This window comes from Macaca thibetana, chromosome 1, assembly GCF_024542745.1.
Source record: "Macaca thibetana thibetana isolate TM-01 chromosome 1, ASM2454274v1, whole genome shotgun sequence".
Taxonomy (NCBI): Eukaryota; Metazoa; Chordata; class Mammalia; order Primates; family Cercopithecidae; genus Macaca; species Macaca thibetana.
This window is the reverse complement of record NC_065578.1, coordinates 146,006,899-146,034,114: the sequence shown is the minus strand read 5'-3', so window position 1 is coordinate 146,034,114 and position 27,216 is coordinate 146,006,899. Positions and strand designations below refer to the sequence as shown.

The 27,216-nt window shown below is 43.2% G+C and overlaps 1 protein-coding gene across 2 annotated transcripts in view; it reads right to left on the bottom strand.

Annotated features, from left to right (window-relative positions):
• ESRRG (estrogen related receptor gamma) overlaps positions 1-24,820 on the bottom strand; it is a 643,046-nt gene extending 618,226 nt beyond the window's left edge. The window contains exon 1 of one of the 2 annotated variants that reach the window (XM_050780447.1): positions 24,735-24,820. The gene's annotated coding sequence lies outside the window, so the exon portion shown is untranslated. Of the gene's footprint in view, positions 1-22,711; positions 23,025-24,734 lie in introns of those variants that run through there. The other variant, XM_050780458.1, reaches the window with a different exon arrangement.
• Between the last annotated feature and the right edge of the window lie 2,396 nt (positions 24,821-27,216).

Below are 27,216 nucleotides of genomic sequence, written 5' to 3'. Positions count from 1 at the left end.
CATGTGACTGGCTTGATTTCAGAATTGCTGTGGATCAGTAACTGCTGTGTGTCTCCCATCCCACCTCCCCCGTTTCTGAATGGGAGGGTTCATAGGAGTTATCTTATCTCTGTACCACCAACATATATTGAGTAGGAGTGGGGCAGGTAACTTATCTTCAGATTAAGAGAAATCATTTTCCAGGAACTGCTTGTCTCCCCGGGAGCCCATCCACATGTGGATGTGATTTAGATGAGAAAATCCTTAACTTTAAACCAATGCTACAGTAGGAAGAGACTTTTGCGGGCTTGGGAGGGAGTATTTTTCATTTGGGAAGAATTGAAATAGTTTGTTATCAGAAGGAAAACCTTACTGGAATAAAAGCATCTCCAAACACTTTGTTACTCCTCCCTTTAAGAATCTGGGCCAGGCACGGTGGCTTACACCTGTAATCCTAGCACTTTGAGAGTCTGGGACAGGAGGATCACTAGAGGCCAGGAGTTCAAGACCAGCTTGGTCAACATAGTGAGACTTCATCTCTACAAAAAATTTAAAAATAATTAGCTGGGTGTAGTGCTGCATGCCTGTAGTCCCAGCTACTCCAGAGGCTGAGGCAGGAGGATTGCTTAAGCTCAGGAGTTAGTGGCTTCAGTGAGCTATGAACACACACCACTGCAAACACTGTAGCCTGGGTAACAGAGTTAGACCATGTTTCTAAAAGAAAAAAAAAAAAAAAAAAGAATTTGGACTGGGAGAGAGTAGCACCCCTAATACTGTTTATAGATAAGACTCATCAAAGAGATTTGGGATTGTTCCTTTTACGGTACCACAAAAAGTAAAACTATTAAGATTTAAAGATTACTGTTAGTTTGATATGTGAAGCTTTAAATAAATATTAGGTAGAAGAAAATAACCAACACACAAAAAAATTCCGGTGAGTGATGAATAAACCTTGTTGTGGGCCTTAGAGGTGTCAGGAAGCCCCATGCACTTTCTGAGTTATGTTATCCCCTCACACCTGTGGTCTCCATACAGAGGGCAGTACCAGCAACACCTTACATTCCTTACAGTACCTCTCAGCTAGTAAGATCTTGCATTCTTGCTGCACAGCAATTTGGACAAGGCTGAAAAAAAGTAGTTTTCCCAGATTAAGGTGTCTAATTGCAGCTGTGGTCTAACTTCAGGATAAAACAGAATGGGAACATTTAGGTTTACCAAATCAGTAGGCGGTGCTTCTTCATTCCAGTCAGAGATTATTGGTGTTACTAATGTCTCAGAGTTGATTCTGAAAATAATTAACTGAACCTAAATTCAGTTTATCTGCAGAACATTTTTACTGTCCTGAATGGGGTACACCTGTCATTTGTGCATGGAGGTCCAAAAGTTTCCTTTTTTTTTTTTTTTTTTTAGACGGAGTCTTGCTCTATCATCAGGCTGGAGTGCTGGCTCACTGAAATCTCTGCCCCCTGGGTTCAAGCAATTCTCCTGCCTCAGCCTCCCGAGTAGCTGGGACTACAGGCACCCGCCACCACACCTAGCTAATTTTTGTATTTAGAGACGGGGTTTCACCGTGTTAGCCAGGATGTTCTCAATCTCCTGACCTCATGATCCACCCGCCTCCGCCTCCCAAAGTGCTGAGATTACAGGTGTGAGCCACCGCGCCCTGGCAAGGTTTGTATAGTTAACGGTGTCTTCTCTCTGGAAGGATCTGCTTTGTGTAAGGAAGAGGGCGGCACTCTGTGCTGCTGAGGAAGGAGGTTTCCATGTGTCACCCTGTGCCTTCACAATGCTACTCCTCCCTTTAAAAAGTCCTTGTCTCAGCTTTTAGGGAAAAGATGACTAGGCATTTATTCTTACCTGTATTAAAATTCTCCAGCTGGGGAAAAGTAAGTTTAGAATGCAGCATTTTAAGTCTCCTCTCCCAGACTGAATAACGTGGGGGAAATATATTTATCTTTCTTCTTTGGATCTTCAGAGCACAACACAGTACATGCCATGTGGCTCCTACACAATAAATGTCAGCTGACCTGAAAAGAGTCTCATCCATGCATGATCCAGAACAGCCCCTTCCTGTCTGCCCCAATCAGCCTGGTTTTAGTTTGATAGGAGGTCAAATGTTGCAAGCTGCACCCTACAGGGCCCTCCACCCACCCAACAACATCTCTACTGCATATCCTATGCTCATGCCCTTATTCACACTTCTCTAGCTTCACTCTCCTGCTTGCTCGAACATATCAGGCATGCTCGTCCATTAGTAACCCTGTACTTGTCCCCTCTGTCTGAAACGCTCCTCCCTGAAACTTCTGTAAGGTTGGCTTCCTCATTTCCTTCAGGTCTACACTCAAAAGTCACTGTCTCGTGGATTCCTTCTTTGTCTGCCTGATCCAGATTTCACCCTCCCATGTTCTCTTTCCTTACTTTTTCTTTTCTTCATAGCAGGTTTTGTTAACTGAGGATATATGAAACAGTTTCTTCTTGTCGATCTACTTACTCATATTGCTCACTAAGTATCTCTTCACTAGAACCTAAGCCACAAGAGCCCAGGGGCTTTTGTCTGTTTCATATCTATTCAGTCCCCAGAACAGTGCCTGATACTTAATAGCTGCTCAATATAAAGTTGATAAGTAAAAGAATAAATTCATGAATGAGTTTACAGCAGGCTAACTTCCAATCCATAGACAAGCAGTTTCCAGGATATTTCACAAGGGTAATTTTTATCATAAGAGGATGAAGAAAAGAGAGAAAACAATAGAAGATTTATTAGTGTGTGTTTTTTCCCAAGATCCTGATCTCATACTCAGCCTGTTAAAATGTCTGGATTCTATGGAGGCATTATAGATAAAAGAGATTAAGATAGGCACTTTTCCATTTTATGGATATAAATATCTTAATTATCTTAAGAGGAATGTATAAAGCCATCACCAGGAATAACAGTGATTGCTGGCAGGTCCTAACTCTGGTTGTCATCTCACTGGCAAGTTCCCAAATAGAGTAAAATGGTTTGCTACTAATTCAAACCAAACTATTAACAATCCCTGAGTTTCCTAATGTGTTTTAAGAAGAGAGGTCCTGTAGCATCTGTAAGACTTATGGGCAGCGTTTGATCAAAAAGCTGAAAGTTTTGACTGTAAGGATGCCTACTTGAAATATAACATGGTAATAGAACAAATATTGTGTCTTACAATCTTATAGGGAAAGCAGTTTCCCAATGCCTCAGTATTTCAAAACCCATACTGTCAGAATATTCTTACTGAAGTCTAACTTTGATATTTCCTGTTATAATTTTGACGTCACTGATGGACAGAAAATGAAGTCAGTCATCCTGTTACTGAGACTGCAGCAACCAAGACGCTTCCTACTTGCAAAGACAATGTGGGCAAAGTTAGGCTCTGCTTTTCTCCCACATTTGGCTGCTTTCCCTCCTCTTTGAACACTTTCCCCGTTGATGAGTCTGCTCTCTCTCTCTCTCTCTTTCTTCCCCCTCCCCTACGTCAGCCCATTGGGCTGGTGGTAGGCATGGAGTTGGCAAGAATCTCTACTATTAGAGAATTGAGGATAAATTTAAACATTTAGAACCTTAAGAATGGGCATGCAGTAACTGAAGACTCCTGGACAAATCAATCAGCCTCATTAAGCCTCAATTTCTTTATCTGTAAAACTGGGATGTAAAGAATGCTTACCTTATAGGGCTTTTCAAAGTGTTCCATAAACTCCAAAATGCCATATTGATGATAGTTATTAATATAAATAATAACAGCATATAGAGAGAAATATAGCATAGAGGTTAAAAAGACTAACTTTGCCGTTTTGCGTAATTGGGTTCAAATCCTTAATTGCATACTAAACAACTATGGAACCTTGAAAAGCCACATTTCTTCCCTAAGCCCCAGCTTAGTTACATGTAAGATGAAGATAACAATACTTTATGGAGTTTTGTATGGATTAAGTAAAATGATTAAATAATTAAATGAAATTTTAAAATGAAGTAAAATTGGCCAGCCATGGTGGTTCATGCCTCTAATCCCAGTGATTTGGGAGGCTGGGGCAGGAGGATCACTTGAGTCTAGGAATTTGTGACCAGCCTGGCCAACACAGTAAGACCCCATCTCTACATAAAACAAAAAAAAGTCTAGCTAAGGGTAGTGGTGCAGGCCTGTAGTCCCAGGTACTCTGGAGGCTGAGATGGATTGATCACTTGAGCCTAGGAGTTCCAATCTATAGTGAGCCATGATCACACCACTGCACTCCAGCCTGGATGACAGAGTGAAACCTTGTCTCTAAAAATAAATAAATAAATAAATAAGAAAAATTAATTTAAAAATTAAATGAAATCAAATAAAGTTATCACGGGATAAAAAGCACTCAACAAATACTTGACATTATTATATATGTTGTTAAACCCATTTCCGAGTTCAACCTGGTAATTTTCTCTGGCTTTCTCTTTACCAAACTGAGGTCCTTAATCTTCACTAAATAACACCATATCTTCTGCTTCTCTGGAAAATTTTTTGATACTGTCATTACTTTTAGAGCATATTTATAGAGAGCAGTCTCTAAAATAATTCAGTTTAAAGAGGTTCAAGCAGATGATGTGTATTTAATGCTTCACCAAAAAGTTCAAAATTCTTTACATTTCACCAAAAGTTGCACCGACCTTGCTTTCACAAATTCATCTTTGTCACCATAAAGCCCATATCTGAAGCAGCTTCCTAATCTAATAATAATAGCTAGAAATTATTTAGTACTTACTATGAGCCAGACCCTGTTCTAAGCATTTGACTGATAATAACACTTAAAATTCTCTCAACAACCCTATGCAATAAGTATACTACTCACCCTGTCGTCCATGTGCGGAAACTCAGAAACCACGAGTAACATAATTTGCCCAGGGCTATACCACTAGTAAATAGCTAAGGAAAGAAATTAACCCAAACAGTCTGATTCTGAATCCTGGACTCTTAACCACTCTACTAAACGTCTTAATGCAAACACTAGCAGATCCAAGAACTACATTCAGCCTGGCTGTCTTTGTGGCCTGCAGTTACTGAATAACTGTCACATCTATACTTTGCACTGTGCAGGTCTGGCCTCAGAGTCTATAGCTCTATCTAGTCCTGCTTGCCACAGCCAGTCATTAAAATAAATATGATTGGGCCATCAGTCACATGATGCTCAATTCTGATTCTCAACAAGATCGACAAGAAGAAACTGTGGGTTCATTCAAGTAAACCATTGTTCCCTCTGCTCACATTAGAAAGGGATTATACGATCTTATAAAGGAAGAGAATGAATCACACATGCAAAAAGAATGCATACAAAGGGGAAAAATACATTTTTTGGCCTCAGTTATCTGCATAGTTAATGTGGGGTTAAGATAGGCATGGAGCCTTTAAAATGTAGATTTCAGACTGGATGTGGTAGCTCACACCTGTAATCTCAGCACTGTGGGAGGCCAAGGCTGGAGGATCACTTGAAGCCAGAAGTTTAAGACCAGCCTGGGCAACATAATGAGACCCCATCTCTAGAAAAAAATAAAAGATTAGCCAAGCATGGTGGCTTATTCCTGTAGCCCCAGCTACTCCAGAGGCTGAGGCTAGAGGATCACTTGAGCCCAGCAACGGAGACTGAAGTGAGCCATGATCATGCCTCACTTCAGTCTGCGTGACAGAGTGAGACCCTATCTCTAGAAATTAGATAAATGATAGATAGATAGATAGATAGATAGATAGATAGATAGATAGATAGACAGACAGAGACACAGACATAGACACAGACCCAAATACAGATACAGATAGACAGATTTCAAGAAACAGTAAAGAATGATGCATCCAATTTCAGGAGTAGAATAAAAAGAATTCTCATGCCAGTTTGGGTTAATGCAATTAAAATAGCACCATTCAGTATTGTGCACAAATAAGGTCTTGCACAAGTCAATTTTAAGGGGTCCACATCCCTAACACTTCATCCCTAACACTTCACAGAGCATTTATTGAATTAGCTTTGTTTCACTTCAGATAGAGGCTGTTTGTGTCATTATGACTAAATCCAATAGATTCAAAATATTGTTCTGTCACTCTGACTCCAAGAAACAGTGGTAGCTCTTCAACATTAATCCCTTCAGATACATGCTGTGAAAATATCCCAACAATGGACCATGTAAATCTGAATCCCTCTCTACATCTGCCCTAAGGACTGAATCCTAACCTCTCATACAAATGAAAAGAAAAAGAGCTAACAAATAAATAGTCCTGGTTACAGTTCTTTTGTATCCACAAACCCTTTTCCTGTGAATTCATTCTAATTTCATTTTGTCCTGCAGCATAAGGGCATAGTTTGTTTTTATAGCATGATCTCTGTGTTTTTCTTGTAGCTCGGTTGGCTTTGATTTACTTAGGAGAGAATATCCCTTGAGTAAACATTATATGATTTTAAAAATAACAGAGGCATTATTTGAAACAAAGGTTGGATTGGAAACTAAATGTAAACTTAAGGTTTAATTACATTTTGTGTCATAATATAACTTCTTAGCCAGGGATTTAAAACACTCTACAATTGAGCCCAAACTTGACTTTCCAGTTTGTTTTCCTTCCTATTACTGGTGTGGCAGAAATTGGGTGGGCCTTGGGGTCAGTTAGATCATTTATTCACAAACATTTGGTGGACATATATTGTATACAAGTTAGTGTAATAAGTACTTGGGGTACAAAAATGGAAAAGATTAACAGTAATAATATGTAGATGTTGCTCCATTCCTTTGAGGAGCTCACAAAATACTTAGATGTTGCTCCATTCCTTTGAGGAGCTCACAGTCTAAGAAAGAGAAACATATACAAAAGTGATCACAAAGTATCTGAAGTAATAGAAATATGATTAATGTACAGTGAGATGCCTCCTCTTAGATTTCTCCAAAGCACCACACATTTAAACTCTCTCCAAACTAATTTTCTTCCAGGTTCCATGCCTCCATGACCACCTTTGCCGTACATCCAGGAATACAGGGACCATTCTTGACACCTCCCTCTCCCTCATCCTAGAAATATTTTATTTCATTTCATACCAAATCCTAGAAATATTTTATTATTTCATACCTAATCCTAGAGATGCTTTATTTCATCTCCACTATCACAACATTAATTCAGTATATCAGAATCTCTTCCCTGAACTAACAAGTCTAAGCATCATCCAATTACCTAACACTCAAATTCATTCTTCACAAAGTAGTCAAAATGAATTCTTAAAAAAAAAAAAAAACTGATCATGTCTTCTCTATCTCATTTAAAATGGCATCTCATTCCTCTTAGAATAAAGAGAAACTGCCTTAACATCATTTATGACGTTCTTCAGAGTCTAGCTCCTACCTCTCCTGCCTCATCCTGTACCTCACTCTGCCATCCACACCCCCACTGAACTCAGTTTTTATTCAACCCTTTCATACATCCCAAATTCCCTCTTAACATATGATTTTTGAACCACTGTTCTCTCTGCCGACAATTCATTTTTCTCATGTGGTTAATTCATCTTTCACACTTTAGTTCAAACGTACCAAATTGGTGAAGTCTCCCTTACTAGGCCTCCTGTAATGAACTTATAATTGTACCATTTTTTTCATCTTCATATGATTTATCACAGTTGCAATTTCACATTTGTCTGTGGGAATGTTTGATTGATGTCTGTCTCTGTCGTTAGACTATAAGCTCCACATGTCTGTTCATTGTGTCCAGTGTCTAGCACGGTGCCTAGAGACACTCATCCAATCCGTTATATTTGTGGAGTAAATGAAACATAACAAGGAAAGAGTGATGGGCTTTGCCTGGGGGAGAGTGGGGATAATGTTACAGCAGAGGTGTCAGCTGTGTTGGGTCTTCAAGAGTATATTTATATATTCTTGTGTGTATATAAATGTATGTAAGTGTATATAAATGACACACTCATTTATCAGGCAGAAGGAACACATGAGCCGAGACAAAAAGAAATGCAACATTCTGACATCGCTCAGTATAACCGAAGCTGTAGGTGTGATCCATTTTGGGGAGGGGAATAGTAAAGTGTCAGAAATGAGGCTGGAGAGATTCTGGGACTAAACCACAGAGGAACTTTTGTGCTCTGCAAAGCAATTTGGACTTTTGCCATGGGAAATCACTGAAGGGTTGTAAAAAGGGAGTAAAATGATGATCAGATTTGCATTTTAGAAAAATCACCCTCCTGGTAGTGTGAAGGATGTCCTTGATAGGTTGATACTGGAGACAGTGTGACCAGTTAGGAGGCCTCATCCTACAAGACTACATGAGAGATGATGAGGCACAAACTGAGATAAAAACAGAGGATTAAGTGAAGTGTGCAGTTTCAACAGACACTTAGGAGACAAAAATGACTGGCAATAGAAAGGAAGGAAAAAGAAAAAGTCAAAGCATACCACCCTGTTCTCTGGACATCTGGGAGGGTGGTGTGGCCATTAACCAAGTCAGGGAATACAAGTTGAGAAGTTAAGTGGGGAAGATGGCCGAGTATGGTTTTAAATCCATTGAGATTTAATATTGGAGAGCCAGATTCTTGTGCCAGAAAGAAAACTAACTTCCAAAATGGTTTTTCCTCCTATTTCATCTAATAATGTTTCAGCCAAGAACATAACCACCTACTAGTGACCATATTATAAAGCCTCCCTTGCAGCTAGATGTGGCCATATGACTAAGTTCTTGATGATGTAATAGGAGCAGAAGAAGGCAACCTCTGTGCCATTTGCTTAAAAGGAAATTGCTTGTCCTGAATTTCTGCTCAGATAACCACGAGTTAGGTTAACTATACAAATGACACAACACCTTGGAGGAAGGCAGGGAAGCAATATGGATATAAAGCAGACAGGCCAGATCAATCGTTCCTCTTGTTGGACCACTTATTCTGTGAGAAAGAAACTTTGCTTATTTAATCCATTATATATTGGAGTTCCATTTTTATGGGATCTTCTTTTATATGCTAAATAATATAGACTTTCAAGTAGAGATATCCAAGAGACAACTGCCAACACTGGTCTGGTTCTCCAGAGGCCTAGACTGACAAGGGAGCACTAATATGAATTAGCATGTAGACAGTAGTAGTTTAAACCATGGGAATAGACCAGAAAAAGAAAAGCAATCTGAAGACATACCTGGATTTGCATCCTGGCCCCACCTCTTATTAGTTATGTGATTTTGACTAAGTTATCGCTAAGAACCTATATTCTACAGGCCTGTAATGATACCTGTATTAAGGTAACTCTAACTACTACAAAGTATCAGTCATCACATCTCAGTAGCTTAATACATTGAAGATTTCTTATTCAGATGAAGCCCAGGGATATATACAGCAGGACCCAGGCTTCTTCATCCAGTGGTTCTTCCTCCCCTAGGATCTTAAATTCTTTCATTTACAGCCACTTTCCTTCCATAGTCCATGTTGGGAAAGGCACACACTTCTTTTTTTCATTTATTTATTTATTTATTTATTTATTTATTTATTTATTTATTTTGAGACAGAGTTTCGCTTTTGTTGCCCAGGCTGGAGTGCAATGATCTTGGCTCATTGCAACTCCACCTCCTGGGTTCAAGTGATTCTCCTGCCTCAGCCTCATGAGTAGCTGGGATTACAAGCATGGACCACCATGTCCGGGTTTTGTTTTGTTTTTTTTTTTTCTTTGTACTTTTAGTAGAGATGGGGTTTCTCCATGTTGGTCAAGCTGGTCTCGAACTCCCAACCTCAGGTGATCCGCCCGCCTCGGCCTCCCAAAGTGCTGGGATTATAGGTGTGAGCCACTGCGCCCTGCTGGCACACACACTTCTTAACCACTTTAGCTCAGAAGTGACATATATTTATTTCGTTATTGAGAGCAATTATTTGATCCCAACTTGATGCAAAACAGCCTAGGAAATGTTATGCCCCTAGCAGTCACTTCCCAGCAGAAAAGCTGTCCAATGGAAATGGTGCATGAATCTTTAGTGAAGCAGCCCTTCAATAATATTCTGCTTTGTTTCTCATGGAAATGAAAAGGAATAGATAATATACCTAACAGTATATCATGCCTAAGGGGCCCTAAATAATGTTAGCACTCACCTTCTTCCTTGTCATTCTCCTTCTTCCTCCATCCTTTATACACTTCTATTATGTCCCAAATAGGCCTTCAATTTTCCCATTTCAGTGTATTAATTACATTCTTGCCTTTGTATACAAAATGTTAAGTACAATTCTCCTTTTTCTGCTCCACCAATTCCACCTCTTTACATGCACGTATATGTTCACTGCAGCACCATTCACAATAGCAAAGACATGGAACCAACCTAAGTGCCTATCAATGATAAACTGGATAAAGAAAATGTGGTACATATACACCATAGAATGCTATGCAATCATAAAAAGGAATGAGATCATGTCCTTTGCAGGGACATGGATGAAGCTGGAAGCGATTATCCTCAGCAAACTAATGCAGGAACAGAAAAACAAACACTGCATGTTCTCACTTGTAAGTGGGAGCTGAACAATGATAACACATGGACACAGGGAGGTGAATATCACACACTGGGGCCTGTCAGAGAAGGGTAGGGGGACAGCAAGAACATTAGGGAAAAGAGCTAATACCTGGATGATGGGTTGATAGGTGCAATAAACCACTATGGCACACGCTTACCTATGTAACAAACCTGCACATCCCATACATGTACCCCAGAGCTTAAAAAAATGAAGTAATAATTTTAAAAACATGCCCATTTTAAAACACCAGTCTCAAAGCAATCTCCTGGAATAAGCTTTCTCTAATTCTTCATGTGCAGATGAAACACCTTGGAGCCACTATCACACCACATATAACCTCTGCATTTAGCACTTTCCAGATGTTGGTTTGATATTATAACAATTTGTGCACTCACCTTCCCTGACTACTTCTGAGCCTGAGATGCAAACTCCCTGAAGGCAACAATTGCATTTAACTCCTCTTTGTTCAAAGTGATTAACAGACTAAACTGAATTTAGGCTTTGAATGGAAGACACCAACACTCAGAGATTTGAGGTCTCCTAGCAATGAATGAAGAAGTAAACATTTATTCCACAACTCTGGAAAGGAGGAAAAAGCAGTTTTTCCCAAGTATTTACTCAGGTGATGACCACCTAAATTACTGGAATAGTACTATATTTCTTGATTTCACTTTGTAAATCTATGAGGAAGCATATGTGGCAAGACCTGCTCGTGAATAAAGTATGTACTTAACGAACAATAAAGCAACATATCTTTAAATATCATTATCCCTAAGAGAAGCAAACAGTTCTGAAGAGGCTTCCTTAAGAACTCTCCATGTGTATGAATCAAGGTGGTGATGTGGCAGTTTTCTGGGTAATTTGATAAATGTCAACAACCAAACTATTTAAATCCATCCATCAGATGAATACGCCACTCTTGAGTTATCTGAGCACTTGCCAGGTCACTTTGTTCTACTTAGATATAGTCACTGCCTGAGGAAAAGAAAAAGAAACGAAAAAAAAACCAAGGTAATCGGGCTTACATATCTCACTGAAAATGCCTGTATTTTCCTTTATCCAACAACGGTCCTTATAAAAGTAGGCAATACATAGAAAGGAGGTATGTGTCAGCAAATAACCTCATTCTATGCCCCTAGTCAAAGGTTGAGTATCCCTCAAATAATACAGTCTTCTGTATATAAGAGATGGTATATGATCCCCTCTCATGCTGCCCTTCTCACACCAAATGGTCTAAGATAGCCTCAGAATTCCTGAAGGATGCTAAAACAACCCTTCTGTCTTAACCATCACCCAGCTGAAGAGACCAGAGACACATCCATGGACCCACTCCATTTCTAAATTCTCACTCCAGGGCCTCTGAAGACAGCTCAGGGCTGATCTGTATCAAGTCTGCCCATTCCCTATCCTAGATCCCCGTGCTCACTATGTTATCAGAACAATACTACCCTGGGGAGGGAGGGCAGTGGGATTCCATTTTTATGATATACTCTATATCCATACCAGTAACACAAGGGTACTAGGCCTTCCAGGGGTCACAGGATGTCACTGGAGTACCCTGTAGAGCACTAGGCCTAGCAGTTGTTGTCTGTACGAAGGATGCTGTGATAAATCTGGAAAACATCACAAACCACAGTCCTCTCTCAGATATTCACAGTACATAATAGTACATACTAGACTCTGAAACATCCTATAGTGAAGAAATTTGTTGAATCCATTGTTTCACAAATATATTTGTCTACAAGAAAAATCTTCAGACAAAGATTTTTGTTGACATCTTCCCTCCATAGATTGTGGGTTAGGTCCATGAGGTCAGGAACCATGCCATTTTGTTCACTTCTTTTCCTCAAGTGCTTAACATAGTATTTGATATGTTAGTAAATATTTGACAAATCAATGAATATTGTGTGGAAGTAGGGTCCCAAAGAACCAGCTCTGTAAGACTGTGTGATAAAAACATCACATATCTATGGAACACCTCAAGTAAGAACAACCTCCCTGAACTGGAAGATCACTTTGAATCTGTTTAAATCCCAATGTGTAAGGCAACATTAAAAATACATTGGTATTTATTAATATCATATGTGGTCAGACAACTTCTTCTTTCCTCTCAAACTATCTTTTCTTAGTATCCAATTAAGCTAACCAAATATGTCAAGATATTTGGTAGCTAGATCCCTGATGCTTGAATTTGCTGTATATGAGAACCTCTTGAGGGTACTATGGAAATTTCTGAGGCCCAGGGATTCGGTATTTCTAGAGCAGGGCCCAGGACTCTACATTTTACACAAATGACCCAGGTCACTCTGTCATAGGTTTTTGGATGGAATGCACTCTCAGAAAACCTCATCAAGAGATTATTGTGATAGAGGAGGCCTGTGATTATCAGAGGTCTAGGTTTGAGTCTCAGCTCTGCATCCAGACTTGTGGGGTCGTGGGCAGTAATCTCTAAGCCTCACTTTCCTCTCTGTGGGATTCAAAATATGTTTCTTTACCTAGCTACCTACCCATCCACTGCATAGCACCATGTAGGAAGAAAGTATCTATAAAACCCTGCCTTGAAGCCTAACAGATACTTAACACATATTGTTCAATAAATCAATAAATTTGCAGTTATTTCAACATTCTATAATATTAAACAAATTATATTACACCAAGTGGTACAGCACCGAAAGGTTTTCTGCTGGTTATTTAGACACAGATAAAATGCCTGGGCCAAATGTGCTATATACACCCGTGCCATCAACCTGGCAAATTCCATAGTACACTTGGCCCATGTTTATGGAAATAGTGTTGGCCAAATCACGGCGAGGCTCAAGCTCTATGACATTGGCCACAACATACAGAATATTAAAATATTTCTTCTGCTTGGTACCAGATCTTCAAAAAGCAGACTCTTTGATCTTAAGTAGGCAAATAGCAGGAGTAAACTTGCCTTGGTGTAGACACATATACAAAGGGAAGGTTCCCGCTAATCAAGTGTCCTCATCAATAATAATTAACCATTGTGAAAAAAATAGAGTGCATTGGAATACACATAATGATAATATGGTACTCTGCATATTCAATTATCTCTCTATTCAAGAGACCTTACTATAGCCCACAGTACTCAGGCTAATTGCTATGAGCACTGCCCAGTTGCACTGCACGAATACTTTGAAAGCGTTAGACGTTGGGTTGATTGTTTCCCAACTTTGTGGCTTATTCTGAAGTCTGCTTTTTGAAATAGATGTGATATTCTTCATTATTTACCTTTTGTGCATAAAATAAGGAAATAAATTCTATAACTGAAAAATCTCTGCGTAAAAGATTAATTATTAGAGATTTCCAGTTAGGGGAGTGTCAACTACATTCCCCGTGTATTGATTGATATTAATTTGCTTTTTGTGTTGGTGTTTCTTACTCTTCTGATCTTAAACACTTAAATTGCAAAAGCTTGTTCAAAGTATCATTGCTCTGGGGTTAATACTAACAGCAAGAGAACTTTGCAAAGCTAAACTCATGCCACAATGTTCATTTTCTATGTTTATTATTGCCTTTTGCTTATATGTTTTGGTTATAAGCTATTTTTTGTGCCCGTGTCTTATGTTAGCAGCAACAAACGTGATTAATGACAGGTCTTATGCAGGTAAACAGGTGAATAAATCATGCCAAGTTTGGTGACCCCATCAAAAGATGGCCTTGAAAACTCACCTCCAGCTGATGGTTGCCATAAGAGAATTCAGGAGAGCAGCCCCAGCATTGCTAGACCTTCCAATGTTTCAAGAGAAGTCTAATGCATAATAGGTACTCAATAAGTATTTGTTGATTCAATACAAATATTCAGATTTTCATCTGAAATCTCTGAATTATTTTATTCTAAGCAGCATAATGTGGTAGGTAACTCAGAACATGGACTCTTGAATCAGACTGCCTGACTTAAAAACCTAGCTCTGCCATTCATCAGCTATATGACCTCGGGCAAGTTACAGAAAAACTCCCTGCCTCAGTTTTCTAACCTGTAAAATGGGGGAAAATAATAGTACCTACTTTGTAAAATTGTTTCAGTTAATTTTAAAATATTTTTTAAATCTTGGGACAATATCTGGTAGACTGTAAGAGCTACATTAGAAAGGAAACACACTAAAGCTTCCACTTTTTAAAATAAATATGTCTCATATGTAAAAACCATTTTCACATATGTTATTCCTTTTTGTCTCCACAATAATTATCAGATAAAGGTGTTATTTTGCAGATAAGGAAACAGAATTTCCCTGGGATCCCTCAGAATGTGTTCAGGTGACAGACACACACGTACTCCTTGGCCACGCAAGAGCACTCTGCACAGGTACTTAGGAAGTATCCAGCGGTTTGCCCATTAGCACACTCCATAAAATGACAAATGCAGAAATTTGATTCAAGACCTCTAGTGGACAAAATCAGAGGTCTCCAAACCAGTGTCCACCATAAGTCTTCTTACTCAATAGCTAAATAATTAAAATAAAATGAAGATCTCATCCAAACCACTGCATTCATTGTTTTTAATCGATAAATTAAGTGTCTAAAAGCAACCAATTTAAAATAATAGGCAAAGCCTTTACATTTAATAATGTCCATTGATATCCTTACTCTTTTATTAAGTTTTGTCTTAAAAATGTTTTGCAATGATTTAATTTCTCTTCTCTCTGACTCCAAGAATTTTCTCTCTGTAACTGTACAAGCATGTCATCTGACTACTGCGGCCTGTGTGTCAGAAACTGCTAAATTGGAAACACCCTGTCAACCTTTTGATTTTCCTGGTTGTTGTTGGTTTAAGGCAGCTCCTTAATGTTATTTAAACAGAGGAGACTATTTGAAATTTCTTGGTAGATGGATTTGATAATGATAATTTAAAAAAAAATAACTACTGTCATCCTGAGATAAAAGATCTCATTCAAAGGCTCGACACCTTATCTGAATAACTCAGGACTTCTTCTAAGAAAAAGGTCAGTGTTGCCCTACCTGTTTCCTTTTCTTGAACAGCACTAACTTTACATACTGCCTGATAGTCTGCTTTTGCTAAAGTTGGTTAGGCATTAAAGAAGTGTCTTCTCTTTACCTGCGTTTTAAATTTTTGTTTTGTGTTGTGTTTAATCTGAGTCTTTTCATGGATGTGTAATGTCTTTATTGTTAAAAAATAACTACTGCTAATATCCTCAGGCTGAGGTAGGAGGATTGCTTAAGCCCAGAAGTTGGAGACCAGCCTGGGCAACACAATGAGACCCTAGTCTCAAAAAAATACTACTGGGAACTCATCAAAATTAAAAACCTCTATGAATAACAGAGCACTATCAACAAAGTACAAAAACAACCCACAGAATAAAAGAAAATACAAATCTTTGCAAATCCTATATCTTAGGGTTTAATATTCAGAATGTATAAAGAACTCTCACAACTCAACAACAACAAAGAGACAAAAGCCCTAATTTAAAAATCCTCAAGATTCTGAATAGACATTTCTCCAAAGAGAATACACAAATGGTCAATAAGCACATGAAAATATACTTGGCATCATTAGTTACTAGTAAAATACAAACTGAAACAACAGTGAATTACCACTTATACCCACTAGTATGGCTATCAGAAATAAAAGAAAAATAAATGTTGATGAGGAATGGAGAAATTAAATCCCACATACATATTTCGTGGGAATGTAAAATTATGCAGCTGCTGTGGAAAGCAGTATGGTTGGTTCCTAAACAAAACTGGACCCAAGACAGCAGAAAACGTATGTTTAAACAAAACTTGGTACACAGGTGTTCACAGCAGCATTATTCATAATGGCCACAAAGTGGAAACAACCCAAATGTCTATCAATGGATGAATGTGTAAACAAAAGGTGATATATCCATAACGTTGAATACTATTCAGTCATAAAGAGGGATGAAGAACTGACTCATGTTACAATATGGATGAAACTTTAAAACAAATGAAGTTATACGAAGATAATAAGTGAAAGAAGCCAGATATAAAAGGCCAAATGTTAAATGATTCCAGTTATAAAATGTCCAGAATAGGCAAATCCATAGAGACAGAAAGCAGTTTAAGGCATGACAGTGGCTGAAAGGGAGGGAAGAATGAGGATTGAATGCTTATGGGATGAGGCTTCCTTTTGGAGTGATAAAAATTTTCTGGATTTAGACGGTGATTATGGTTGCACATCATTGTGAGTGTTGTAAAAAAAAAAAGTCACCAAATTATATTCCTTAAAATGGTTAAAATGATAAATGTGATGTTATGTGAAGTTTACCTCATTAAAAAGTAAATATTAGGCCGGGCGCGGTGGCTCAAGCCTGTAATCCCAGCACTTTGGGAGGCCGAGACGGGCGGATCACGAGGTCAGGAGTTCGAGACCATCCTGGCTAACACGGTGAAACCCCGTCTCTACTAAGAAAAAAAAATATGAAAAAAAAACTAGCCGGGCGAGGTGGCGGGCGCCTGTAGTCCCGGCTACTCGGGAAGCTGAGGCAGGAGAATGGCGTAAAAACCTGGGAGGCGGAGCTTGCAGTGAGCTGAGATCCGGCCACTGCACTCCAGCCTGGGCAACACAGCGAGACTCCGTCTCAAAAAAAAAAAAAAAAAAAAAAAAGTAAATATTAACTTGGACACCCAGTAGAAGAAGGAAGAAGCTGCTTCTTCCCATGCAAAATAATTTCACACAATATATCACCCAAATGATTTTAAGGAGTGGAATACTACATCTAGAAGATAGCAGCTGACAAGTTGTCCTTATTCCCTTTATTTCATTGTACCACTTATCATTTGCCCTTTGATCTCGAATATCATTCTTGGATTGTCACATTGATAGCAGAAACTGCAACTTTACTTATTTACCTATTTATATATAGAGAGGGTCTCACTATGTCCTGCAGGCTGGAGTGCAGCAGTGGGATCTTAGCTCAGTGCAACCTCAAACTCCTGCGCTCACGCTCTCTTGCTGCCTCAGCCTCCTGAGTAGCTAGGACTATATGCATGTACTACCATGCCTGGCTGATTTTTCTTTTTCTTTTTTTAGACAAGGGATCTTGTTGTGTTGCTCAGGCTGGTGTTGAACTCCTAGCCTCAAGCAATTCTCTCTCCTGGGCCTCCCAAAGAGCAGGAATTGCAGGTGTGAGCCACTGCATTGGACCTGAAATGTCACCTTTCCTGATGTTACATCTTCACTTCCAAATGTTCACTAATAGTTGTGAACCAAATGTTGTCAATAGTTTAGCTAATTTGGTGATCATCGATTGATGAATATGTGTAGGAGTTTTCTCTCTTCTAAATTACATTAAAATGTTTAAAATAATTGAATATTAATTATTCTGGCTAAGAGGGGGATATAATTTTTCAGAAATCAGTAACTTGAATCTTCTTTTAATTTATATGAGATCAATGAATCAGAAGCAATGACGCATCTGACAGAAAAAATAAAGAACATGGGAGACAAACTAAGTATTCATTAAGCCTTCCTGAAAAAGAACGCATACAATTTCTTCTACAAAGAAATGTCTTTTATTTTTTTTACTATTAAGATGTTGGCAGTACACTATAGCTTAAATAAATTGGATCAATAGAATATACTATATTGTCCCAAATTTAATTTTTGTGAATTGTAAACTCCTGTCAAATAGGTTGTACAGGTGGATATGTTGCAAACAATCTCATTTAAGCACATACTTGTTAAAGCAATTAATGGCAGATTCAGTTGAATTAGAGAATGTAATTCTGGAGAAGTATGCTAACGTTAAATGAAAAGTTCTGAAAATAAGTTCAGTTGTCCATTAATTGCAAAGTTCCAATTTCCTGAAGCTATGCTAAATACCCAAGCTGTGATTTTTAAATACCTCAAAGAAAATTTCTACATAAAAGGCGTGTTTATCTTTTATGACATGTCTGTTTAAATGTTCATATGACCATAATTATTAATGACCAGGTTTATTCCAAATAGAAAAGAAAAAAAAGTGAACAAGTATTTCAATAATTCAGGTTAAAAAAAATCTTCAGTTTCACTTCAAGCAGGTGTGTAACTCAGGTGAAAGTAAAGGCAGTTTTAGCTAGAACTACCTGGAGAACTGAAGAGGGAGTAATCCTGTCCCACGGAATCCAAACATATCTGGTTCATGTGCTGTTATTGTAAGGAAATTTGAGAAATATAGCAACTGAAACCAACCTGTTGAAGGTGACCAAGAACTGGATGAAAGTAAATGCTTTTATTTGATGTCAAAATGAAGTGAGATATTGGAGGGCGCAGAAGACTTTGGAGGTTGCATACGTATTCAGTGGTCAACTTCTAAAAATGCTCTGCCAGAATACAGCCCTGAATGTATGGCTAATACAGTCACATAATTGGAGAACTGTATTTCTCCGCTTAAGGGGAAAAATTTGAGTTCAAATTGGTGAGACATAATAGAAGAGTATCAAGTTAATTGAAATTCCTTGTCAAATTGTCACTTAGTTCTCTGGGTTCTCCCTAATTCCCTCCCTCCTGCCATCTGGATTTCAGGCCTCATTTCTTTGCCTTGAAATGTGTAAATTTAATGATCAAATAAAATCCTGGAAGGAGATTGTGCTCAGTTCCTCTACACACTCACCTCTTAGAAAAAGAAATCCCAATAAGGGAGAGCACAAGATTAGGAAGACCCCATTGCTGGAGTTCTGGAGTTGCTGACCCAAGAAAGATGGCGTTGGGGGTCAGAGTGAAAAAGGAGGGAGGAAAGGAATTGTTCCAACTTTTAGGAAAAGTTTAGCCATTGCCTTCATCCGTCCACACTCAGGAATTTTTATTTTTTACATTTTGTAGAGAGGGAGGTCTCACTGTGTTGCTCAGGCTGGTCTCAAAATTCCAGAGTCCAGTGATCCTCCTGCCTTGGCCTCCCAAAGTGCTGGGATTACAGGTGTGTGACACCTTGAGCTAGGCCGAGTAATTCTTTATTCTAGTCAAAGGTCTAGCTGGGGAAAGGGAGATGAACAACTGGGATTGGTTCTCAGGCCATTTTAGTACCCAGATGACACAGCCATGCTGGTAGAGAAGGCAGGATGGTGGCTGAGGAATTACAAGTGGGATTGAGAAAGGTGGGGGAATTTTAAGGCTCATAAAGTTATCTTGGTCTGGTATGGTTCAAGCTGATTATTGCATCCCTGGCAACTTAGCAGCCAGTGGCACCATGAAAAACACAATTTAGGAACTGTCAAGAGATTATGCTTTGATTATTGGTAAAATAGTGGCTGCCACTTACAACCATGATCTAAGGCCATCTAAGAAAAGCAGGGCCCATATGCAGATGGGCACAGGTACCCAATTCTGTCCAATTCCACGTGCATGGACGCTCTCTTGTTTCCTCTTTTTGGCGGTTATAGATGTATGGTTACCCTTTCCTTGCCTCGTTTTGGGGGTTACAGGTCACAGACCTGAAGTATTTGTAAGAGGACAATTCCTCTTCCTGCCATTTTCCAGAGTTGCTTGAAAACGAGCTAATTTGGAGGAAGTGAAATCTCTTATTTCTTGACTACCTGATTTGGAAACAAATGGGCCTCTCCGTTCTCTGTCACCACCTCCCTTCCATACCCCAAAAGTTTGTTGTCTAGTTTTGTCTACATGGTAGAAATGCCATCTTTACTCACAACGAGAAGGAGAACTTGGGGTCCTTCCTATCTAGAGCCCCGGACTATGAGTAAAGACCCACGGCTCTAGAGGCCGCGCCACAGAGGCCTAGCCTGGAGAAGCACAGGCCAGAAAGGAGCCTGCTGTTGGGAGCGCGAACTAGAAAGATATGGCCAGCATTGCCGCATGGAGAGCTGAGCGAGTGAGTCTCACAGCCAGAGCAAGTCACTATCCTAAGCGACAGAAGCTCCGGAGTTTTAAGATCCCGTCAAAGGCGGGAAAAGCCCTAATGCTTCAAAAAATTCTTGAAAGCGGAATGAATGATTTAGACTCCAAACACTCTGCTCCCACCGCTACCCAGGAGCCTGGCGCCTAGCGCCCCATCTTCAGGACCCAGAGTTTACGCTAAAGCAAAATTGCCAGAGATACTAGGAGCCCGCGCTCAGGCCTTCTCCAACTTTGGCCAACACTTGAGCGACGCCTGTCATAGAAACATTTTGGGGATGGGGTATTTAAATGTGTCTGAGGGTCCTTGGCTAACCAACTCCTTCGCTCTCGAAAGTCGTGGGCTTTTCAAACTAAGCAAGGTGGAAAGACAGACAGCTGGCAATGGGGTTTTTCTTTTTCTTTCTTTTTTTTCTTTCTTTCTTTCTTTTTCTTTTCTTTTCTTTTCTTTTTTTTTTTAACTATGCTTTTCCTTTGAGTCTTTCCCTTGTCTCTTTTCCTCAGAAAGTAAACCTTTCTTACTTTGACCTGTTCTCTCCTTTCCTTCCCTTCTCACTAGGGCTTAGGGCAAAGATCAACAGCTAAGATAAACCCTCAACCAAAGAGCTGAGCGCATTTACTGTTGGGGAATAGGGCTGAGAGCTACTGAGACATCGCACCTCCAGTACCTGAATTCCAACATTTATAGGTCAGTGCCACCGGTTTCTGCCTATGAAGATGTACTAAGTTTCGCATCTACCCATATCCCCGAATGTGGCCCAGAGTTAGTGGCAGAAACTTGTTTCTGCTTTTAACTGGGCAGTTGAGTTTTGGAAAGCGGTTTTGGGAGGGCCACGTTGAGAATCTGGGCAGCTCAGGGCCAGATGTGGGCGCCCCGGGTCCTGTATGAACCAGACTGCTGCTGCAATGTGAGCTTGGGAGGGACTGGGGATGCGGGCTGGGAACAGACCACGCCCCAGCCCCCATGGTTTGTGACGGGGAACTTCGGGCGCACACACCCTGGGGAGCAAGTCTCCTCCAAACGGCACCGACACAGACTGGCGCTGGATCTTCTCTCCTTACCAGTCTATCCGCAAAGGCCGCCTGGGCACTTTTGGGGGAATGTGGCCAAAAGGGGACTCTAATTGCGACTTCTACAGAGGAAGGAGAAATTGTTGGTGCCTAAGAAGCTGATCCCGATGCGCGCACTAAGGGCACAGGGCCCTGCGCGCCAGAGAAGCGAAGCCAGCGGTCTCCCCTGACTTGTTATTAATTCCTCTCTACCCTCGCTCTGGCCTCTCATTTTCGGCCTCACGGATCCAAGCCCCGGGTTTATTTTCAGTCACAACCTTCTCCATATCCCGTACCCCGAAAAGTGTGCCTCAACTCAGGCGGGAAAGGGCACTTTGACCCACCGTGCGCGAGTTTCCTGCCAGCCGCGGCGCGCCTGCGAGACAGAGCGCCTGGCCGCGGCTCCGAGCGCGCCGCTCTTCCCCGCGCGTTTGGCGCGGCTAAGCTTCTCTCGCTCCGGGCTGAGGCTCGAGGAACCTCGCCAGCCTGCTGTGGCCCCGTCCCCTTGACGTTTGATTTCTAACACCGCATATTCTGCGGCTCTGGCATTTAGAAAAAGAGGACAAGGTCAAGGCCTAGGGACCGACCGCCGCGATCCGCTTGCACCTTTGCTCTCACAGCAAGCGAGTCCTGGCCGCGCCGCTGGAAAAAGGTGTCGCAGTTCCCAGTGTACCTGGAATTCAGAGACCTGACCCTGACTCTATTTCCGGCTAGCCACAGCATGAGACCACGTCCTTCCTCTCCTTTCCCGGCTTTCCGCCCAGGGCGGTTCTGAGATTTTGATTAAGAGAGATCTGTCCCCGCTCCGCGTAGGGATGGTCCCAAATGGCCAGGCTTCCTGGGCACCGCGTCCTCATCCCGAGGTCGGAGCCACTGCGAAAGGAAAGGTCTCCATCTGGAAGCACCTCGTCCCCTCCCCCAGCGCGCCGGGCCGCGCTCTACGGCCAGCTCGGGCACGCGCTTTTCCCCCCTCATCACCCCCGACCCGCCCAGCCCCGCACAGTTTTATTCTTTATGAAACACACACGCCCACCCCGTCTCCCACGTAAAGGCCAGTCTTGACTCATTTTGCGCCCAGATGCAAACTCAACTGGAAGTTGAGAGTAGTGCCAAAGAGGTGAGGGGAGGGTAAGAGATGCAGCGAAATAGAGAATGAGAAGGGAGAAATCAAAGGGGGAGGAGGGACAAGAGAAAGAGAGCGCGTGGAGCTGCAGGTTGAAGGGGCAGAGGCGGAGGCCAAGGACTGAGCAAGGGGCGCGCACGGCGGCGGCGGCGGCGGTGGCGGCCGCGGGGCGGCTGCGTCTCCTCCCAGCCTTTTCGCTCGCGCGCGCGGAGCGGGGTCAAGCGCGGACTCACATTCACCGACTGCAGAACTGTTTTCCTTGCTACTACCAGAGGGTGTTTCGGGGTTCCCCACGGTCTTCTCCCTGGCTGCTTGCCGCGTGAGAGCAGAACTAAAACAAAACAAATCACGGGACACGACGGAGTCGGGCCGCTGGGCGTCTCCGGGATCGCTCTCACTTTGCACTCGGAAGCGGGCGCGGAGATTCGGGCTGCAGCGTGTAGCCTATAAATAGCAAACTTTTTGACCGAAGCAACTAACAAATGAGAGGAGCAGGCGTGCATTTTGCCCCCCTTTTCCGGGGACGACCTTAATCCCACCCCCGCCTCCCTTGCAGTAGTTGTGAGGGGACAGATTGGGAGAGAGAGATGAAATTCAATTTTAATAGAATTTACAGTAGTATTGTTACTTTTGCGGAAGGGGGGAAGAACCGCGCCATTTACCTGACCCTCCCTACCCACCTACCTTCTCCCCCACCCAGCAACTGGCACTGGCTGGGAAGGGCAAAGAGCTCCCAGGGTGGCTGGCTGTTGAAGCCGGGGGCGGAGGGGGATCCGGAGCCCGGTTTCCCTCTGGGAGTACCGGAGTGACTGGGAGGGAAACCGGGAAGCAATGCCAGGAGTTGGCGTTTTCCTGAGGTACTGGGACAGGAATTTAGGTAACCCAGAATTTTGGATGGAAGTGCGAAAGGTGAGTGCAGAAGGCACAAGGAGTTCCTGCAGTGCAGATTTCCTTCCCCAGAAGCGACAATAACCCACTCAGCAACTTTACTTCAACCCTAGGCTCTGGCCTACCGGTAGGGCAAACGCGGGCACCCGGGTCACGTCATCGCTTGCTTGGGGGTGCCAGCTCCAGGGTAAGCGCGAGCTGCGGGCTAGCGCCGTGGGGTTTTGCCATGGGGTCTTCCTTACTAATCACCCCGCACGCCCTCAACCCTGTCCCTGGATGCCCTTTTGCTGCACCCGCTCACACCTGCAGACCCAACGGATGGGATCTACTTGACTGAGATTCCTGAACACAACTTACTGCCCGCCCTTCCCCTTTCCTTTTGGCCAGGCCGGATTGTGGGTGGTGAGTGGCTCAGTAAGATTTTCATTTTGATTCTAGGTGCTTCCTTAAAAATAAAGCCCCCCGAGGATAAAAGACACTCGCTCCATACACCTGACTCCCCCAGTTCAAGAGGTTGCTACGCTAAATCTATCCTGAATGGCGCACAGAAACGAGGGTCAATAGGACGATCAATATGGCTGGGTGTGGGGATTGAGGAAACTGAAGATTTTGCAGCTGACGCCAGGTACCGGGAGAGGAGAGTCCGCAGGTGCAGGGAGGTTGCTCTGCTCCTCTTTGGACGCTTTATGCCTCAGCGTCAGGCCTGCGAAGTGGGGGCCAAGCCAGTCCCGTGGGCCTAAAGGCGGCCAGTAGCAGTAGCTCGGGGGAGAGGGGAGGGAGCCGGGGGACGGTGGTGCTTTTTCTTTCCAGTGCCCCACCTCTGCCCAATGCCAGCAGCGCTTACCCTACACAAGAGGTGAAACACCAAACCTCTACTCGTACCCCAAAGGGCGAAAACCAAAGAGGGTCCCCCATGCAGTTTATGTGGTGGTGCTGCTGACCCAATCGCGCCTTTCCTTATACCGCTGCCCACCAGTTACCTCCTCCTAAGACCGCTTCCCGCTAGTTACCTCCTCTTAAACGCAAAGGTTACTCTGTTTTCCCCAGAATCCAGTTTGGAAAGAGTGGAAAAATGCAGAAATTCTAGGGGGGCTACAGCAGTAGCTCCCCCTGCGGGGTGTGCCCACCGCCCATGGCTCCACGCAGGCGTTTGCGCGCGTCTCCCTTTCCAGACCCCGCGAAGACCGCGCCCGGGGCGCGAGAGCTGATGGACCGCCCTTCCCAGGCTGCCCCAAGGGCCTGGGAGGCTGCGGTGCCGCCCTTGGGTCCCGGTCCCGAGCGCGCTTAAGGGTTCTCAAAGACCAGGTTGGAAGGAGTACAGGCGTCCCGCGTTACCGCTGCCGGGCTTGTGCGCCCCACGCCACCTACCTGTCCGGCCTTCCCGCTCCAATTGCTGACCCGATTAGGGAGCCCGGCCTGGAGCCCGGCCTGTAGCCCGCTGCCTCCAGAGGAGCCCGCCCTCGCCCTCCCCCGCGCGCCTCCGCTCTCTTCAGGGACGCCTGGCCAAATGCGGGGCGGTCTCTCGCGGGCCATTGGCTTGGGCCACCGTTCCCAGTCAGCTCCTAGGATTTCCCCAGGCTTTGCGGCCCCTTTGTGGGTCTAGGCCAGCGCCTCACCTTCCACCCTATTCCACCTCCAATCCCCTTAGGTGCCCCCGCGTGCCTCCTCCAGAGTCCAGGCTTTGAAACTGCAGCAACTCCGCAAAGAAAGCCGTTGGGCAAACCTCCTAGCGGGCCGAATGTGGAGGTCGGGTGGGTGGGTGGGTGGGTGAGTGCTCGCGGCATTTCTCAAGGTTCTGGGTGTTCGCAACTAGGGGAACAGGCCCTATGGGGACAGAAATGACAGACGCACGGACAGCGTCCCTGTGGCAGTCTGCAGCACGAGGTTCACGTCTATTGTTTCATGCCTCCGGGAGAGCTACCCTGCGTGATAGATCTTTTCAGATCCATCACTGGAAGAAAAACCCTGGTGATAACGATTATCTCCCGCTCGCGCTATCTCTCCATCGCCCCAATTCATCTCCCTCTCGCTCCAGCCCCTTGGGGAGACTAGGAGGGCTAGGCGCTGGCAGGAGGACCGGCCAAGCCGCTGTCCTCGGACGGAGGGGAGAGGGAGAGGCACGAGGCGACCTCATTCGTCCCATTCCGCTTCGGGCTGGGAAAACAGGACACGGAGGGTTTCTTTCTCTCTCTGCCAAGCCTCACGCTTCTTTCAAATGATTTTAGTCTGGTGCTCCGGTCTATCCATATACATTTCCAATCTCATGGCTCATAAACTATTAGCAAAATGGTTTCATTATTCACCTTCTGTATCGTACAAAAGGGAGAAAAGAAAGGAGCGGGAGGAAGGCACAGTGGGGGCGGGGGACAGTCGTCGGACACTAGTTAACAATGATGCCTCCGGTGTTTAAATCATGGCTCAGACTGCCTTCTTCAAGCCGACACTCAACAAATCTGGTCTGTTTCCAGGGATCTGTAGCCGACCCCTTCTCCCCCTCCCCCTCTCCTCTCTGTCTGTCTCTCCATCCGTCACTATCCATCTCTCCTTAATACTTGGTATTCTGGAAGGACCAGATGAATAGCCGAGATACTGCAAATCCATTATTTGCTTCATTAGGTGTCATCAATAAGGCACGCCCTTTAGATACGACACACATAATTAATTGGTTAGATTTGCTATCCCCGGCCCCCTTTTGGGCGGTGTTGGTGATGGGATCTTGTGGCATCCCTGAAACCAAAACATGTTAAGACAAAAGTCTAGGATGATAACCAATAAGTTGACTTAGAGGTCGGTGTGGCCTTAAGGTGCCCAACTGAGCAGCACCAAGTCCTCCTATGGCTTCTGCAAGTACAGAAGTTGCAATGAATGCTGTGTGGGAGTGTGGGTGAATGTGGGCGTGCATAGGAGCGCCTGCCCCTGTGAATGTGTATGGGCAGGAGAATGAGGAGGGATGTGGGCAGGGGGGAGGGGTGCTAACAGATTTCAGAAAGAGGGAAGATGCAGCCAACAGCTCTTACTCAAGGTCTTTGGTGGATTCTGAGAAGTGTCTCTCACACACACACACACACACACACACACACACACAAAGTCAACCCAAATGAAAACACATATAGAAGCAAAGTGACACGTGGAGGCCTGAGAACCGAGGGCAAAGGGCTAAATAAGGTAGAAAACTGCGGGCAGGCGGGAGCTGGCAGATGCAGCCTTGGGCCAGTGGAACCTGGACCTGCTCCTCCGATGAGGTCGATGATGATATTAGGTGTCTCCGTGAATACTGTTACTTTTCATATAAATATTTTTAAAATCTAGAATGACTATCACTCCCTCTCCAATACACCCGTACTCTTCCCCTGCACTTTTTGAAAATATAAAGGACGCTAGGCAAGTGAGCTTGCGGTAATTATCCCTGGATAGAGAAACCAATCTGGCTGGGAGAGGCCCCTCTGCAATCGCCGGCGGCGGCGGCGGCGCGCGGGCCCGCGCAGAGGCCGGGGACTCCGGGCGCTTGCTAGGTCACCCGCGCCGCGCGGCCGCCGCTCGCCAGCTATTTAATATACATGGGGTGGGAACGGGGCGAAGCGGATCTCCGAGCCTGCCTGTCCTGCAGAAAAAAAAAAAAAAAAAAAAAAATCAATTTGCTATTTATTTTTGAAATATATAGATTTAGGGAATTTTTTTTTTCCAGCTCGACCCCCTTCAAGAATGGCGGCTCACATTTAATTACGTCTTTTAATGACTTTTCCCTTATTTGCCATCGCTATTTCACGTTAAGGGCGGGGGCGGGGTGGAGTTTCTTTGGGGGGTTTTCAATTCTGGTATCTTCAAAAAGATTTGCCTTATGTGTTAATTG